Source organism: Macrotis lagotis, chromosome 6, assembly GCF_037893015.1.
Source record: "Macrotis lagotis isolate mMagLag1 chromosome 6, bilby.v1.9.chrom.fasta, whole genome shotgun sequence".
NCBI classification, from domain to species: domain Eukaryota; kingdom Metazoa; phylum Chordata; class Mammalia; order Peramelemorphia; family Peramelidae; genus Macrotis; species Macrotis lagotis.
In genome coordinates this window covers 230760047-230776723 of record NC_133663.1, presented here as the reverse complement: position 1 = coordinate 230776723, position 16677 = coordinate 230760047, and the positions used below count along the sequence as shown (strand labels likewise).

The following is a 16677-nucleotide window of genomic DNA, read 5'->3' as shown; positions in this document are numbered from 1 at the left end:
AGATGGAGGGGGTTCAAAGTCAAATATAAGGAATAGTAAGAGACTAGTTTGACTAGAATATGAAGTGTGTGTGAAGAAGAATATTATACAATAAGAGAAGAAAAGGAGAGTGGAACTAGCTTAAGAAGGACTTAAAATGCCAAACGGTGGATTGGAATTGACCTTAGAGGTAACAAAAGGGCAGCTAAATGGCAGAGTGGATAAAGTTCTGATGGAGTCAGATCAAGAAATGCTGTGGTGATAGAAATAACAAGATATGTGGGTCAAGAGAAAGCAAAGTGCTGTGCTCCTCACAGAATCAGTGGACTCATAAAAGGATGGGTTTTGGGGAAAGGATAATGAAATCTGTTCTATAGAGTTTGTTGAGTTTGTAATGTTCTTAGGAAACCTAACTTGAAATCTAAAATAGGTATATGGTCATGCTAACCTGCAATTCAGGTGAAGGGCTAAGGCTTAATATGGAAGGGATCTTCATAAAGAAGAGAATTAATCGGTGGGGTCTAATAGGTCAATAAGTGAAAAGATGTAAAGAAAAGATAGAGATAGCCATTTATTTTTGTTGTTTAGTCATTTCAATCACGTCTGATCCTTTGATTTACAATGAGGAATAAAGGACTGTATGATGATCTAGCAAAAGAGACTAGGAGGAGGATCAAGAGAGATCACTTCAAGAAACTCAGAGAAAAATATCTAGGAGGAAATGTCAAGAAGGCTCAGGATTGAGAAAAGACAAGATTTTTCAGTTAAGAAATCATTAGTAACTTTAGTGAGAGCAATAAAAAATAATTCTTTTGGAGGGAAGAATGAAATATGTTAAATTTTACAGAAAGGCATCTAAGATAGTACTTAAAGGAAAATTATTTATCTAAAATATATTAACAATATGGAAAAAGACAAGAGAAGAAATTTTGAAAATCAGGAGTGAAATAGATACAATTGAAAACGAAATGACTATTAAAATATAAACAATACAAAAAACGTTGTGTTAAAATAACAACATTGATAACTCCCTTAGCTAACTTCTTTTTTTGGGAGGGGGATACTAGAAGACAATTTTTTATGAACTCTGAAATCAACTTTCTTTTTTGCCTGCATTATTAGTATTTTCTCCATCACTTTATTAAGTATGGGCAATTGAAAACTCTGGTATGTAACAGTTTGATTGTTTTTGAGATGTAAATAATTATAATAATAATAATATTCTTAGCTAACTTTTTTAAAAAAGAAATTGAAACCTAAAATGCCAAAAAAATGAAAACCATGGATTGATAGTGACTGCAATGAAATCAAAAAAATTAACAGTGACTGTTGGATCCAACAATGATCCAGCATAAATGAAAATTAATAGAAAATGAATAATTTTCTATAAAAACATAAGAGCTTCAACTTGACAAAAAATGAAATAGATATTTTAACTTTCTCAAGAAAGAGAAATCAAGGAAGCCATAATAAAACTACCAATAAGAGAATCAATAGAAATAGGATGAAAGTGGGTAGAAAGAAGTAACCCGTATCTAAATTATGAGTTCTTAATGATTTTTTTGTTCTTGTTTATGGTCCCTATTAATACTTTGGTGAAGCCTCTGGCTCCTTTCCTAGAGTAATGTTTTAAAAATGTATAAAATAAAATAGAATTGAAAATGAAGTTTTTGAAATAGTTGTCAAAATCTATTTAAAAAAATCCATTGACTCCAGGTTAAGAAGACAGAAGATACATTTAGAACTCATATCTCTAATGCTTAAGCTATCAATGCTAATGATAGGGCAACTAGATGTCACAGTAGACAGAGAATTGAAATTAGAATCAGGAAGAGTATTCTTCATGAGTTCAAATCCAGTCTCAACCCTATTTGATTTAGTTTCCTAATCTGTAAAATGAACTGAAGAAGGAAATGGAAAGCCATTCCAATAGTCTTACCAAGAAAACTCCAAAATGGCTTCATGAAAAGTTAGACTGAAAAATAATAAATAGTAACAACATAAATGCTACAAAAATGTTCTCAATTGTAGACTAAGGTATTCAACTAAACTCCTTTTCTGAGACAAAGATGATTCTGGCATATAAACAATAGAGGAACAAAGCAGAGAAAGAAAATAATTGAATAATATAGCTAATGAATGTTGCTTTAGAATTTTTCCATATATCTTTAGCAAAAATATGACAGCAATATTTCAAAAATATGTATTATTCATTTAGGTTTATACTAGAGATGTAGAAAATCTTTCAACATTGTGAAGCAATTTTCATAATACAATAAACAATAGAAATATCTCAATGATTGAACAAAAAGTCTTCAACAAAATGTAGCTCTTTTTATGTTAAAAATATTAACAAGTGGTAAGAATTCATATATTTAATATGATTAATGTATGTGAAATATATAAGATGTACATATATACAAATCTATAATATATGTTTGTACATATATAATATATACAATCCATATCTATGTATGTACATATACATATTTATAAGCTAGAGTTGTAATCTCAACAGTGGAAAAACTGAAAACTTCATATGTAAATTGGGCTGTAAAGCAAAAAAAATGTCTCCTTTGCTTGCTATTATTTGAGAGAATGTTAGAAATTCTAACCTTAACAGTGAGAAAAGAGGAAGAAATTAAAGGAATAAATATTGAGAAAGAAGAGGCAAAATTATTCCTATTCAAAAAGTGATGTGATGGTTTATCTAGAAAACCCCAGAGAACCAATGAAGAAACTTATCAAGATGATTAATAGTTTCAATAACATAGCAGTATACAAATTAAGCCCATAAAAATCACTAGCATTTTTTGTATAGTCTAACAAAATCAGGAGGAAATAATAGAGTTCTCCTCAACATAATAAAAAATGCATAAAATATATGCGAATTAAACAATTTATACACAGAACCTTCTTAAATAGAAGCACAAAACTCTGTTTACAGAAATAGAGCAATAGAGGTGGCTGAACTAATACAAAACAAATTATCCTATTTAATCTACAAAATTAGTGCTACCCTCAAGCAACATCAAAGAGTTGTTTTGTAGAAATCAATAAAGTGATACAAAGGAAAAGGAAAAAAGAGGGAAAAAACCAATTCTTAAATATCATTGTATATTGGTGAACCTTGAAACAAGGGGCAGCTAGATGGCTCAGTTGGATGAGTGCTGGGCTTGAAGTAAGGAAAACCTGATTTCAAATACAGACTTAGATACTTATTAATTGTATTACTTTTGGCAAGTCATTTAACCTCTGTTTGCCTAGGAGGTAACTTATTTTCCTGAATTAAAATCTAGTCCCAAACACTTAGTAACTCTGGGATCCTGGGCAAGTCACTGAACCTTGGTTTGCCTTAATCCATTGGAGAAGAAAATGGAAAAATCACTCCTGTGCACAACTCTTCATGATCCCATTTGGGGTTTTCTTGGCAAGGATACAGGAGAGATTTGCCATTTCATCCTCCAACTCATTTTGCAGATGATGAAAATGAGGCAAATAGGGTTGAATGACTTGCCCAGGGTCATACAGCTAGTAAGTTTCTGAGGCCAGATTTTATCTCAGGAAAATTATACTTCCTGACTCCAGGTCCTAGGCTTTATCCATTGTACTACATAATTGCCCAGTATAAAAATAAAAGACATAAATCTAACATTTAAAAATTATTCTTGAAAATAAATGAAGAATATACTTAATTTTCTTTAATTTTATAATAAAATTGATTTTTAGATTACATTACAAGAAGATAAAGTAAAAGCTATACAAACCTGTTATTTTAATAGGGACAGAAATTAGAAGGCCTAATGAGATACCTGTCCCTGATTCTTTCTTGTCATGAACTTGGACAATAAACTCAAGCTCTGTACCCTTGTGATTAAACTATAAAATGAAAAGATGGTGATAATACTTGCCTTCACATAACATTAATAAAATGCTTGGAGGATCTTGAATGAGAGGTGCAAAATAGCTAAAAACAAAATTGCATGAATTGTCAAAAGTGTTTTACATTGAAAACACTTTAAGTGATAACTCACAGATATATCAGTGGATCTATAATGGCAGATCACAGCCCCCTCCAGGGTCTTCAATAGTATCTGTGATCCCAAATCTCCTCACCCTGAAGTCAGTCTGGTGATGTTGATTTTGTATGACTATTCATTTTAACAGTGATTAACTTAATGGCTCATCAATGCAGTAGTGCATGATACTATATTGGGGACTAGGAAAACATTGACCAGAACCAAAAAACAATTTCTCCTCTTGAAGTGATTACAGTATTTTAGATAAGTGCATTCATTTCAGTTGGGTCTGACTCTTTATGACCCTATATGAGGTTTTTTTTGAGAAAGATACTAGAGTGATTTGCTATTCTCTTCTCTAGCTTACTTTACAGTTGAGAAAACTGAGGCAAGCAGAGTTAAGCAACTTGTTCAGGGTTTCAGAGCTAGTATGTGTCTGAGACCACATTTGGACTTTTAATGGAGTCTTCCTGATTCTAAGCTCAGTGCTCTATCTACTGCCATAAAAATGATATGCTAATATATAAGTAAACACAAAATGATTTGAGTAAATATGCTAATAAACATTAATATCATGATAGTTTTTTTATTATATAAACATTTTATTTGTTTCCCAGTTATATAACGAAAGTAGTTTCTACCTATCCTTTTTTGTAAGGTTTTGAATTTTACAATTCTCCCCCTCACTCCCTTTCCTCCCCTCTCTCCCCCACAGAAGGCAATCTGATAATCTTTACATTGTTTTCATGCTATGCATTGATCAAAATTGAATGTGTTGAGAGAATAAATATATCCTTGATAATAGCAAAATTATATAGTATTTTAGACAACTTAAAAAAATGAGGTAATATTCTTTGGTCTTTATTTAAATTCCACAGTTCTTTCTTTGGATATAGATGGTATTTTCCATCACAGATCCCCTAACATTGTCCCTTATTATTGCACTGATTGAATGAGCAAGTCCATCAAGGTTGATCAGCACCCCCATGTTCTGTTCATCTTGCTCAGCCATCAGTTCATTTAAGTCTTTCCAGGCTTTTCTGAAATCCCATCCCTCCTGGTTTCTAACAGAACATAGTGTTCCATCATATACATATACATATGCCACAATTTATGATGTCTACCTTGATTTCCAATTCCTTGCCACCATAAACAGAGCTGCTCTGAATATTTTTGTACAACCTCATGATAATTTGGGGAGGTAGAGAGTATACTAGGGAGATAAGGAAAAAAATTTATCTAGGAGATGGCACTTAACTAAAGCTAGGTGCCTGATTCATTCTATCCTAGGATTATGTACAGTTTAAAGATTTCTGATTTAGATGGAGTATACAGAATCAGTCAAGAACTTAAGAATATCTTTCACATCAATAACAGATTTAAGAGAATGCTCAAATATTAATTTTTTGAAATTGAAAATGGGAACTATAATGACCTGCTTAGTAAAAAGCACAAGGCTTTATACTGATCTAGGCTCTGGATACAAACTTCCTTTAAAAATAGTCATGGAATTTAATGACAAAACTCCAAGAAAAAAGGTTGCATGAGACCTTAAAATTAATATAAGCACTGAAAGAGGAAGAATGGGAATAAGAGCAACAATTACCACAAAATAACTATTTAAATCCACAACCTTATCTTGACCAAGTGGGAAAAGGAAATTACAGTATATTAAAAAAAGGTTAGCAGCTCATAAGAGTCCAAAAGAAAGTTTGCAGCATATCAATGCTTATATACCATCAAAACCATATTTGAAATTGTCCTAAAACATAACCATACTATTTTTAAAAGGGCAATGGAAATTTTTAATATTAAATTAAATTTAAACATTAATTTAAATTTTAAATATTAAAATTTTAAGTAATCATAGAGATTCACACACAAGACACTATTAGAAAAGTCTGAACCTCAGTTTCCTTTGTTTTAAAATGGAACTAGACAAAATCATTATATCATCTTTCTCTTTTATATGATTTGACAGCTTTCAAAGCTTCTTCATGTATATTTGAGTCTTATAGTAATGGTATTAAATAGATGGAACAGCAATTATTAACACCACTATTTTAATGTCAATAAGGGAGCATTTATTAAGATCTTTCTACATGCCAGGATCTTTCTACATCTCTAGGATCTGAGAATATTGATACAAAAATAAACTAATCTACTCAAGTTTAATTGCATTCTATTGTGGAGATGATTTGTAAATATCTACGCTTATACATAATTACCAAAAAACCCCCCAACAAATAAAAGGTTGTTAACAAGAGACTGAAGGTACCAGCAATAAAGACATCCTTCAACAAGGAAGTTGATGCTTTTGTTAAAGAGAGATTCTTTTGAGGGAAAAATGAGGAAGGAGTGCATCCTAGATGTAGAGGATGAGAAAAGACCAGTTTAGATGTGGAAGGAAGAAAGGAAGGAAGGAAAGAAGGAAGGAAGGAAGGAAGGAAGGAAGGAAGGAAGGAAGGAAGGAAGGAAGGAAGGAAGGAACTAATGAACAAAGAATGGTAGGAAGGGAGGAAGGGAGGGAGGGAGGGATGAAGAGATGGAGACAAGAGAGAACCTAGATCAGAATAAAGGAGAGGAAGGGAGGGAGGGAGGGGAAAAAGAACATTTATTAAGACTTACTATGTACTTATATCTATTTACTATGTATACACTTATTCTAAGTCCTAAGACCACAAATACAAAAGGAAAAATTGTCCTTGACCTTTAAAGGATTTATATTTATGTAGAAACAGACAAGAAATATATGAAATTAGTAGCCAGGAGGAATATTTTCCTTATTGTGATAGTGGGTAAGACCATTGTGGAATAAATTGAGGGAAACAGTAACATATAATGGAACCGGAAAGATACATTGAGCCAGGTTATGAAAGTCTTTAAAAATATATTTCATCCTCGATATAACTGGGAGTCACTGGCACTGGGAATCATGACAATCATTTAAGCTGTCTTATGGAGGATTGATTAGTGTGGGCAGAGACTTTTAGGCAGGGAGACAGAACACTTAGGAGTTCATTATAATAGTCTGGGTGAAAGGATAGAAGAAGTCAAATTGACGAAAATATGTGATTTTCCTAAAGTCACAGAGCTAAGAAGGGAAATATTAACAGCACCCTAATTTTTCTAACTTGTATTCCAAGAGTGTTTTCTACCATAATTCATTGGTCTTCAGCATTCCCTCTAGATGATCTTCAAGTTCCTTGATAGTTCTGAAATTGAGTGATGATATTATAGGACTAGGGGAAAAAAGTCAACCAGAATTAAAAATTAGAAAAAATAGATAAAAAATTATATATTAGATGTTTAAAAAAATCACTGAAGAAAAATTTTTAAACTAGATTTGACTTATCATTTCTTAGTTTTGTGTTAATTTTTTAGATTTTTTAAAGAATAAATGAATGTTAAATGATTTTCAATATATGAAAATCAAATGTCAAAAGTAGAGGTTTAAGATGTATGAAATTTTAAGAATTTTAAGATTTTAAATTTTGATGAGACAACCAAGAAAACCAAGGTGGTATTTCTAAATTGTAAAGGAGTGATAGCTTTATTTAACATTTTATATAGCTTTAAGGGCTTTAAGAAATTTCATTCTATATCTAGGTTAGATTTTTTTTCATGATATGAAATAAAATTAGTATAAAAATTTTGTTTCTATATTCTTTCCCATTTCAGCCAAACTATCAATCATTTCATTTTTATGCTTAGCATTAGATTGATTTTGACAGCAATAATTTTTTTCCTTTTCTATCGTTAAAATGAAATGACCTGATACACTTGTCTAGCCCAAAGGAACATCTTGACATTTAAAATTAGTCAAACATTCTGCAAATTTATTAATGGAAGTTTCTTTGAATAGCTTTTATAACTGTATCATTTCAACTTCAATTCATAATTTTGCTTTTCTGATTATGATAGGACTGACATGTTGAAGAACAAAGTGTCTTTTAGCCATCAAGAAAGACAATAACCATTACATTAATCAGGCCTGAGCTCTTTTCTTCTTTAGACTTGTCTGTTTGCACTCTGGGAGAGAAAGACCTTAGGGTTTCTGGGCAAAACAGAAATAACTGCTATTTACACTCATTCTGAGCCTTCTTGGCCCAAACAATATCCACATGAGGCTTGGACTGGGACTTATTATTGGCCAATCAAGGACAGTCAAAGTGATTTGGGTTTGAGGTATGGTTTTTAAAAAAGAAATCTAGCCTGAAATCCTAAGATATCTCACTTGGAGATTTCAGCTATCAAAATTTATATTCCTCTGGAAAGAGTATTCCTAGGTAATGATGAGGTCAGAGGGAGAGGGGGAGAGAAAGAAGGAAAGAAAGAAGGAAGGAAGGGAGGGAGGGAGGAAGGAAGGAAGGAAGGAAGGAAGGAAGGAAGGAAGGAAGGAAGGAAGGAAGGAAGGAAGGAAGGAAGGAAGGAAGGAAGTTTGTCCACTATGTCTAAGCCCCTCCCAGATTGATTTTATTTTTGGACTAGTTAGAAGAGATCATTCTTTGCCTCATTTATGACGTAGCCTTAATCACTGAATGAAAGTTGCCTGGAAAAGTCCTTAGCTTTAAAACAAAGCAAAACAAAATAAAATCACAAACAAGGTCTCCTGCTGCATCAGTGGCTATCTCCATTCATCCTGATCCAATGGGACCCAGATGTCTCGAATAGCCCTCCCTCACTTAAATCTAATTCATTTGTTAGTCAAGACATCAACTTCCTGATGTCCTGGTTCTCTTCCAAAACAGAGACAAATAATAAATAAAAAATTTCAATTTGAGCCAATTATTTAGAATGGTTAATTAATTGTACAGTTAGCAGAGAAGCATGGAATGAGTTATAGGATCTGATTCTGAGCAAAGAGAGCAGAACCAAGAGATCAATGTATGTATTAACAACAGTGTGAAATGATCAACCTTGATGGAAGCAGTTCCTCTCAGCAGTTCAGAGAGCTAGGACAACTATATTAGGGAGACTATGGACAATGTTATCCCTATCTAGAGGAAGAAAAACAAAACAAAACAACCCTTTGGAATCTGATGAACACTCAATAAAAATTATCACTTATGTATCTCTTTCCCTTAAACCTAATTCCTTATACCGAAAATGACTAATCTGTAAGCATGTTTATCAAAAATATGTATGTACAATGCTAACCTGACTGTTCTTCACTGAAGGAAGTGGGTGAGAAGGGAAGATGGAAGGAGATTCTGTAATTTAAAACTATACATGTACATATGGATGAAAAAATAAAGATGCTATTCAAAAAAAATCAGTCATTCAGTTAGATGACTACCATAGATAAATTTACAAAGAATTAGAATATAGTAAAATGTACTTAGGAGTAATGTAGAATGGTGAATTGGGGGGTAGGCTTAAAGTCAAGAAGATCTACTTAAAATTCCTGTCTTCAATACCATGTTGGTTAGTTGGTTCTTGTCCTTCATTATTGATGAAAACCAAAGACCAAAGATCAAAAACAAAACAAAAGAATACCTATCTCAGGTGTTCACATGGACTATTTGTACCCTATCTGTCATATTGGTCTGATCAGTCACAGTTGGATGCACTGTAATTTGTCTTAAACATAGTGATGTCATTTTGGTCCTCTTTGGTAATGAAGAACCAATGCACTGAAATTTAGACTGATATCAGTCTGTGTTGGTAGAGAGATTTACCACACCAGTGGATCTCCAAGCTGATTAAATCATAAACCCTTCATACAATATATTCAATGCTAAAGCTATATTGAATAAAACTGAATTTTTATTGGATAATTCAAGCAGCATGATCTTCAGGGTCATTAACTTTTATTATTAAAGCACTTGCAAAAATTCTAGTTTAGTTCAATTTTCTTTTTTTATCTTTTGAATAAATAAGAGCTGCTTCATATTAATTGAAAGACTAATCAACTGATAATGGTTGCCTAGAACATAAAAAAACTCACAAGGATATATTTTGGCATTTTGTGAATAATTTAGAATATTTTCTCACTTTTTGGGTAGAATTTGGGATTATAATAACTGAGAACATTTCACATTTAAGAGTTATAATCCATTGAACTTAAAGTTAAAACTGAAAGTTGAGAAATTAGTTTGAACTCAGTCATATGTTGTTTTGGGGAACTGTTAATACATTCCTTTATATTTATGTGTCTCCCCAGCTAGATTGAGAACAGAAAACAGCTTGGGTAACTCAGAGAAGTATTGGGAGATAGTCACCAAACCTATGATTTTTATTGGTATGAAGACTCCAGAGCAAAGAAACTCCTACCCATGCAGTTTACCTCTTTCTAAGGAGCATATAATCTTAGGATCGGAGACAAAACCTGATCCAAGGTCATCCTGGTTTCAAAGTTGACTTTCTGTTCACTATGCCATTTTACCTCACAGAGAAGCCCCCAAGGAAAACTCAATGATTAACTGAGTGATAGCCAAGGTTGCTTGGAATGTAAACAATTCGTGAAGTAAGCTTTATATGACATGTAAACATATTTGTAACTGGACTTCTAGCCAAACCTAGGGTATTTTACATGTGGCTGTTTTTATAGGAAAAATATGATCCTTTAAAAAATATTTCTTCCCCCCCCAGTTATATGAAAAGACAATTTTTAACCTTATTTTTTTTAATTTTTAAAAAATTTTATTTGAGGCAATAGGGTTAAGTGACTTTCCCAAGGTCACACAGCTAGGCAATTATTAAGTATCTGAGGTCTGATTTGAACACAGGTAATCCTGACTCCAGGGCTGGTGCTCTATCCACTATGTCACCTAGCTGCCCTGACCTTTTTTTTAAATTGAGTTCAGTGTGGTGGCTAGAGTACCAGCCCTGGAGTCAGGAGGACCTGAGTTCAAATCCAGGGTGACTTTGGGCAAGTCACTATTGCCTTGAAAAAAATTTTTTAAAAATTGAGTTCCAAATTTTCTCTACCTCATTTTTCTTGTTTCTGAAATGGGAAGCAATTTGATATAATTACATATATTCAATCATGCAAAACATATTGCTATATTATCCATGTTTTAAAGGAAGACATAGACCCAAAGGGAAAAACAAAAAAGTGAAAAAATTCAGAAAGTGGTAACTGTATCTTTGATATGCCTTCAGAATCTATCAGACTTTATCTAATCAGAGTTCTTTCTGTGGTGGATTTGGAATTTTATTGTATTGCTGAGAACAGCTAAGTCATTCACAGTTGATCATCATATAATATTGCCCTTACTGAGTACAATGTTCTCTTGGTTCTGCTCAATTCACTTTACATCAGTTCAACTTTGCATCATTCTTTCCATGTTTTTCTGAAATCATCTTGAGGAGCTATAATTCTTAATTGATAACAGAGAGAAATGTGATACTGATTACCTGTGGAAAGGATGGAATTGATGTCAGAGTTTCTTGGTAGATATTCATTCACATGTGCTTTGACACATTTAGTCTTTGGAAGACTTTGAAAGCTGCAAATGTAGAGAAAATTGCCTTTCAACATATCCTTGATTTCTATCTTGGTTCCATAGAAACCAGAGACTTTCCCTTTAGTTGAGATCTTGGACTCTCTCTTGTTTTGAACTGAGATCTCATTTCTATCCCAGAAAACTTTCTGGTATAATAATATAATCTATTGAACTTCCCTAACTTTCCTTCTGAACATTTTCCCCATAAAATATCATACTTTCATACTAACAATAGATCAAGGAACAAGATATTTGCAAATCTAATTTGATGTCCCTCTTGCAGATAGATGGGGGAAGGAATAATTTACCTTCTTCTCTACTCAAGGCTACAGCTGAAAGCAAGTCTTCCTTAGGGAGAGGTGGGACAAATTCAAGAAATATCTATATAACCTGTGATTTAGATACTCCATTTAGGCATCTATATCTTACATGGACAAATAAATATATTAAATACATTTTGCTTCATATTTGCACAATTAGATTTCATAAGAATTGAAAATATTTTACACTTAACTTTAGTCATTGGACTTTTAAGTAGCTGAAAAATGTTATTCATAAAACTCATTAATTACATTTTTATGGTTAGAATCCAATTGATCTTGGCAAAATATTTTAAAGGTTATTTGATTATTTTGCAAATTCCATTTATAAGTCAGTTTTCTATCTTTATGGGGCTTATATTTTTTGAATTAAAAGACAGGAATATATCATTTGACAAATAATTTTTCTTTGCAAAATCTCATTAAAAGTACATACTTTCTTATTTAAACTGGTTCTTCTTGGAAAGTCTAGCATGCTTATTGTGATGGGAAGGGGAATTCAAGGAACATAATAAAATCATAATTATGATGTAATTACAAGACTTATTAAGTAGGCAAACATGTAAAAAATATACTGGACTTGTGTGGCCTTAACTTCACTGCTGTTCAAAAGTCTTGGTTCAGTGTACTGTAGACAATCAGGCCAATGGATCCTGGATGGCCTATGGGTGTCTGGCACTACTAAGGTAGACAAAAGGAGATAACTACAGCAATCTAGGGCTAGCAAACTTCAACAATCTTTGTATAGTCCAAACATGTAAAGGTCATATAAGCATAAGCACAGAATAGGTAGAATTCCTTTGACATCAGTCACTCTGCCTGTCAGCTTCATATCTTCATCCATGTCCAAGGAAACAATCTTATCACTTTAAACTATATGTTTAATATAGCTGTCCTAAACCTGTTTGGAAATTGAATTGAGGCAGGTGTGAGGCAGTCCCTGCCATGGTAGGGTGGAGTAAAGTGGATTAGTGCTGTGTCTGGTAGATAGTTTGGAATTAGGAATTCTGAGCTGCAGTAAGACCAACTCTGGCCACCAATATGATAAGCTCTTGTGAATTGGGATGCTTTCAGGCTGATAAAGATAGACAAACTGGTCCAGGTAAAAAAAGGAGCAAGTGAAAGTATCTGTACCAATCAGTAGTGAGGTTGGGAACATGAGTGCCTATTATACTTAACCTGGATAAGTAAGATAGATCAAGTCTTGACAAATGAGAAGAAAGAAAAGAGAAAGAGGAGAAGTTGTATTGAAAAGTAATTTATTTTATGATATGTGCTAACTTTTTATTATTGATTTTCTTATGGGTTAAATGAGGTTCCCAATTTATAGTATTAATATCTAATTATTCATTTTGCATCTACATGCCTGGAGAAACATAAGAAATTGCTTTAATGTCAAGGCAGCTAATTATATTAGAAAGACAATTATTTCTGCATTCAGTGGTACCAAGTTCAAAACCTCATTCTCTCACTATCTATGTGACTGGACAAGTTGCTTTCCCACTACAACACCCTTCCTCATTCTAACTTCCAACCTGAATTTCTTTATCAGGAATAAGAAAAAAAATGGAATTAGGTGGTCTCTGAGATACTTTACTAGATTTGTGATCATACAAAAAGTTTCTTAATTCTCAACACATAGGAAACCATCATAGATTCACCATGGGCTTATGCCAGTCAAAATTTTTATTATTATTCAATCAAATCCAATGACAGTACCCAGTTAACTAAATTTTTCTTCATTCAGGAACTGGGACAAACTCAGATTTCAGGATAATATACTTTGTGTGACCACAATTAAACTGCTTTTGCTTGGAATGACTTTAGTATGAGTAAATGGATTAATTTTTTACAGATGATAAACCCACTGTAAGAAATATAGTTTCATTGAAGAAAGTCCAGTTTCTTCCTTGGGGCAGAAATAGATTCTCTTTTCTGTCAGTCACATAGTCCTTTTTTGGAACTGTGTACAGAATAATTTTGAAGACTACTGCTCTGAGAAAGATCTTCTTTAAAAATTAAAAGTCTTATATTTGAATTTCTTAAAGATGAATAAAATTGTATAAAGCATGGAACCTACCTATGGTTAGAGAGCAGTGGATGTTAATTAAAGGAAGTAAGCTAATTAATTGAGGCGGTGCTACATAAGTAGAATTTTGTTGTGCAATTATTTTCCGTCGTTCTTGACTTTTTGTAATCCCAGTTGGGATTTTCTTGATAAAGATAGTGAACATGTCTTTCTCCATTTCATTTTACAGATGAGGAAACTAAGGCAAATATGGTTAAATAACTTGCCCAGGGTCACACAACTAGTAAGTATTTGAGAGTAGATTTCAACTCAGGTCTTCTAGATTTCAGGACCTACTCTCTATCTACTGTACCACCTAATGTACAACATAGTAGATAGTGGACTTCAAAATCAGAAAGTCATGGGTTCAAGTCACCTCTGACATATACTGACTGTGCTATTGGGCAAATTTCTTAATATCTAAATATCTCCAGGCAATTCTCTAAGCAAGCCTAAAAATTGAAAAGCAGATGTCGATCTGCATCAAAAGCAGTATCTCCAAACTAGGAGCTCCCATAAAAGAGATGATGTGTTGTAGGAGAGAATGCCTCTTAACAAGTATAATAAGATAGCATAAGAAAGATACAAACCATGTGCTTGGGATAATTGAAGAAGAATCCATAGAGGAATTGGTATCTGTCATCAGTTGTTAGAACTTCAACAAGTAGATAGAGTCACAGAAATTCTAGGTAGAGAATTTGAAATGACACAAGATGAAGTTAGCCTCAGGTTAAATGAGTAATTTTAACATCTATAGAGAAACATGCTATTTTTATAGTACTTCTTTTTTATTTTGTCCAGTTCATCTTTTCATAGCAACTTTTCTTTTAGTTGTCATAAATATAAACCTGGAAGGAATTGATTTTCTTGTCTGACAAAGATGTAGATAAAGGAGTCTCTTCTTTCTCCTAATATTACTATCTCAGGATAAGTTCCTCTTATTTTCCTTTCCTTTCTCCATAAAGGTATAAAGAGATGAATTTAACATTTCCTTTTAAAGAGAAAGGAAGGGGGGCACATTTTATCTGTTGAGATGAAAATTAATGTTCTTTTGTAAAGTTTCTGTTTAAAAAGTCAGCTTAATATTTTTCCTATATTTTATATGATGTTAAGTGTCAGCAGTAAAAAAAAATGTCAACATCTATGGAAAGTTAGATCAGTGATAGATCTCTTTGATTCTGTACCCTGTTACTATCATAATGAAGATTGACTTTTAAAATAATATTGCATGTGTTTTTAATTAGGAAAAGAATATGCACATTCATTTGACTGATAGAATAGAAAAGCTGACCTTTAAATATCACCTAGTCCAAGCAAAATAGAATATATTAATTTACTAGCTCAAGGTCCCACTATGAGTATGTGGAACTAGAATGTAGAACTTCTTTCCCTAAGGTCTTTTTCAATAACATTAAAAAAGATAGTTTAAGTGACATGTACTATTTGAACCTGGACTCAGGAAGTACTGAGACCAATTTCAACTTCAGGTGTCTAATTTTGAAGTCACTATAGTAGCTGCCTTCTCACAATGTTGAATAAGAAAATTCATGCATATATATATATATATATATATAATGCTTTATAAGCTTTAATATATTAAAATATGAGCTTTTATGATGATGGTGAAGATACGTATTTTAGGAATTAAGGACTATAAACCTAATGTTCATTTTTGCTATGTCATTTTTCATCTGTATAATTTTAGTATAATCAAAGGAAATACTTGATAACAATGATAGCTAGTATATATATATATATATATATATATATATATATATATATATATATATGTATATATAGTGCTTTAAGGTTTGCAAAGCATTTTACAAATGTTGTCTTATTTTATCTGTACAACAACCTAACAAGTTTTTCATCCAAAAGTGTTTTACAGCCAGCTGATTGTTAAATTTTTAGTGAGTTTTTATATTTTAGAAACCAGCAAACTACAAATCAAGGCTTGAGTTTTTGTTTTTGTAACTGTCTAGACTTTAGGGAATGTCAGTAATCCAAATTAAATGTAAAACTGCTGTTCTTTTCTAGGGAATCTGTTATTAAAAATTTACCAGCACAACCCTGGTAATTATTAACCCCACTTAACATGTGAGAACACAGAAGAAGACAGTAGAACTGTTCAGGGTTGTACAACTAGTGTAAGGCTGAATTTGGTCTCAAGACTTTGTGACTATAGACTCCACTCTAGTCATGTAGCCATCTAGGGACTTCAGGAAGGAAAGAAAGTAAATATTTGCAAAATCACATGTAATACTTTTAAAAATAACTATTCAATCATGGTTTCTTCCATCCTTCCTTCCTTCCTTCCTTCCTTCCTTCCTTCCTTCCTTCCTTCCTTCCTTCCTTCCTTCCTTCCTTCCTTCCTTCCTTCTTTCTCCTTCTCCTTCTTCTTCTTTCTTCTTCTTCTTCTTCTTCTTCTTCTTCTTCTTCTTCTTCCTCCTCCTCCTCCCTTTTTTAATCTGTTTTTTACATGTTGTTTTGGAATTTAAAAAGAGAGAGTGATGTATTCAGGAGAACAATAGTTACCATAAATTGTCAGAGGTCAGAACAGTCAAAGACATTTGACACAGTATTTTTACTGTGGTATCAGCATGAAATTTCAGATAATTTTGGTTTTTTTTTTCTTTTGACTTCAATGTTCATTTGAAAAATCAATTTAATGAACATTTTTTCAAGAACATTTGGAGCTAATTATATGATGTAAAAACATTCTTGATTTAAGGAAAATGTTTATCCAGTCATTGACATATAAAAATTCAAAATTCATTGAGATATTAATTCTACAGCCTCTTTTTTATATAACAGAACATGAAGAAGTTGGGTAGAGC

General features: G+C 32.4%; 1 long non-coding RNA gene across 1 annotated transcript in view; it reads right to left on the bottom strand.

Annotated features, from left to right (window-relative positions):
* Positions 1-16677, bottom strand: part of LOC141492063 (uncharacterized) — an 88074-nt gene that overhangs the window by 14014 nt on the left and 57383 nt on the right. The window contains exons 4-5 of the long non-coding RNA XR_012469841.1: positions 14428-14522; positions 11361-11452 (exon numbers count right to left, since the gene is read on the bottom strand). This is a non-coding gene — a long non-coding RNA (uncharacterized LOC141492063). The remainder of the gene's footprint in view (positions 1-11360; positions 11453-14427; positions 14523-16677) is intronic.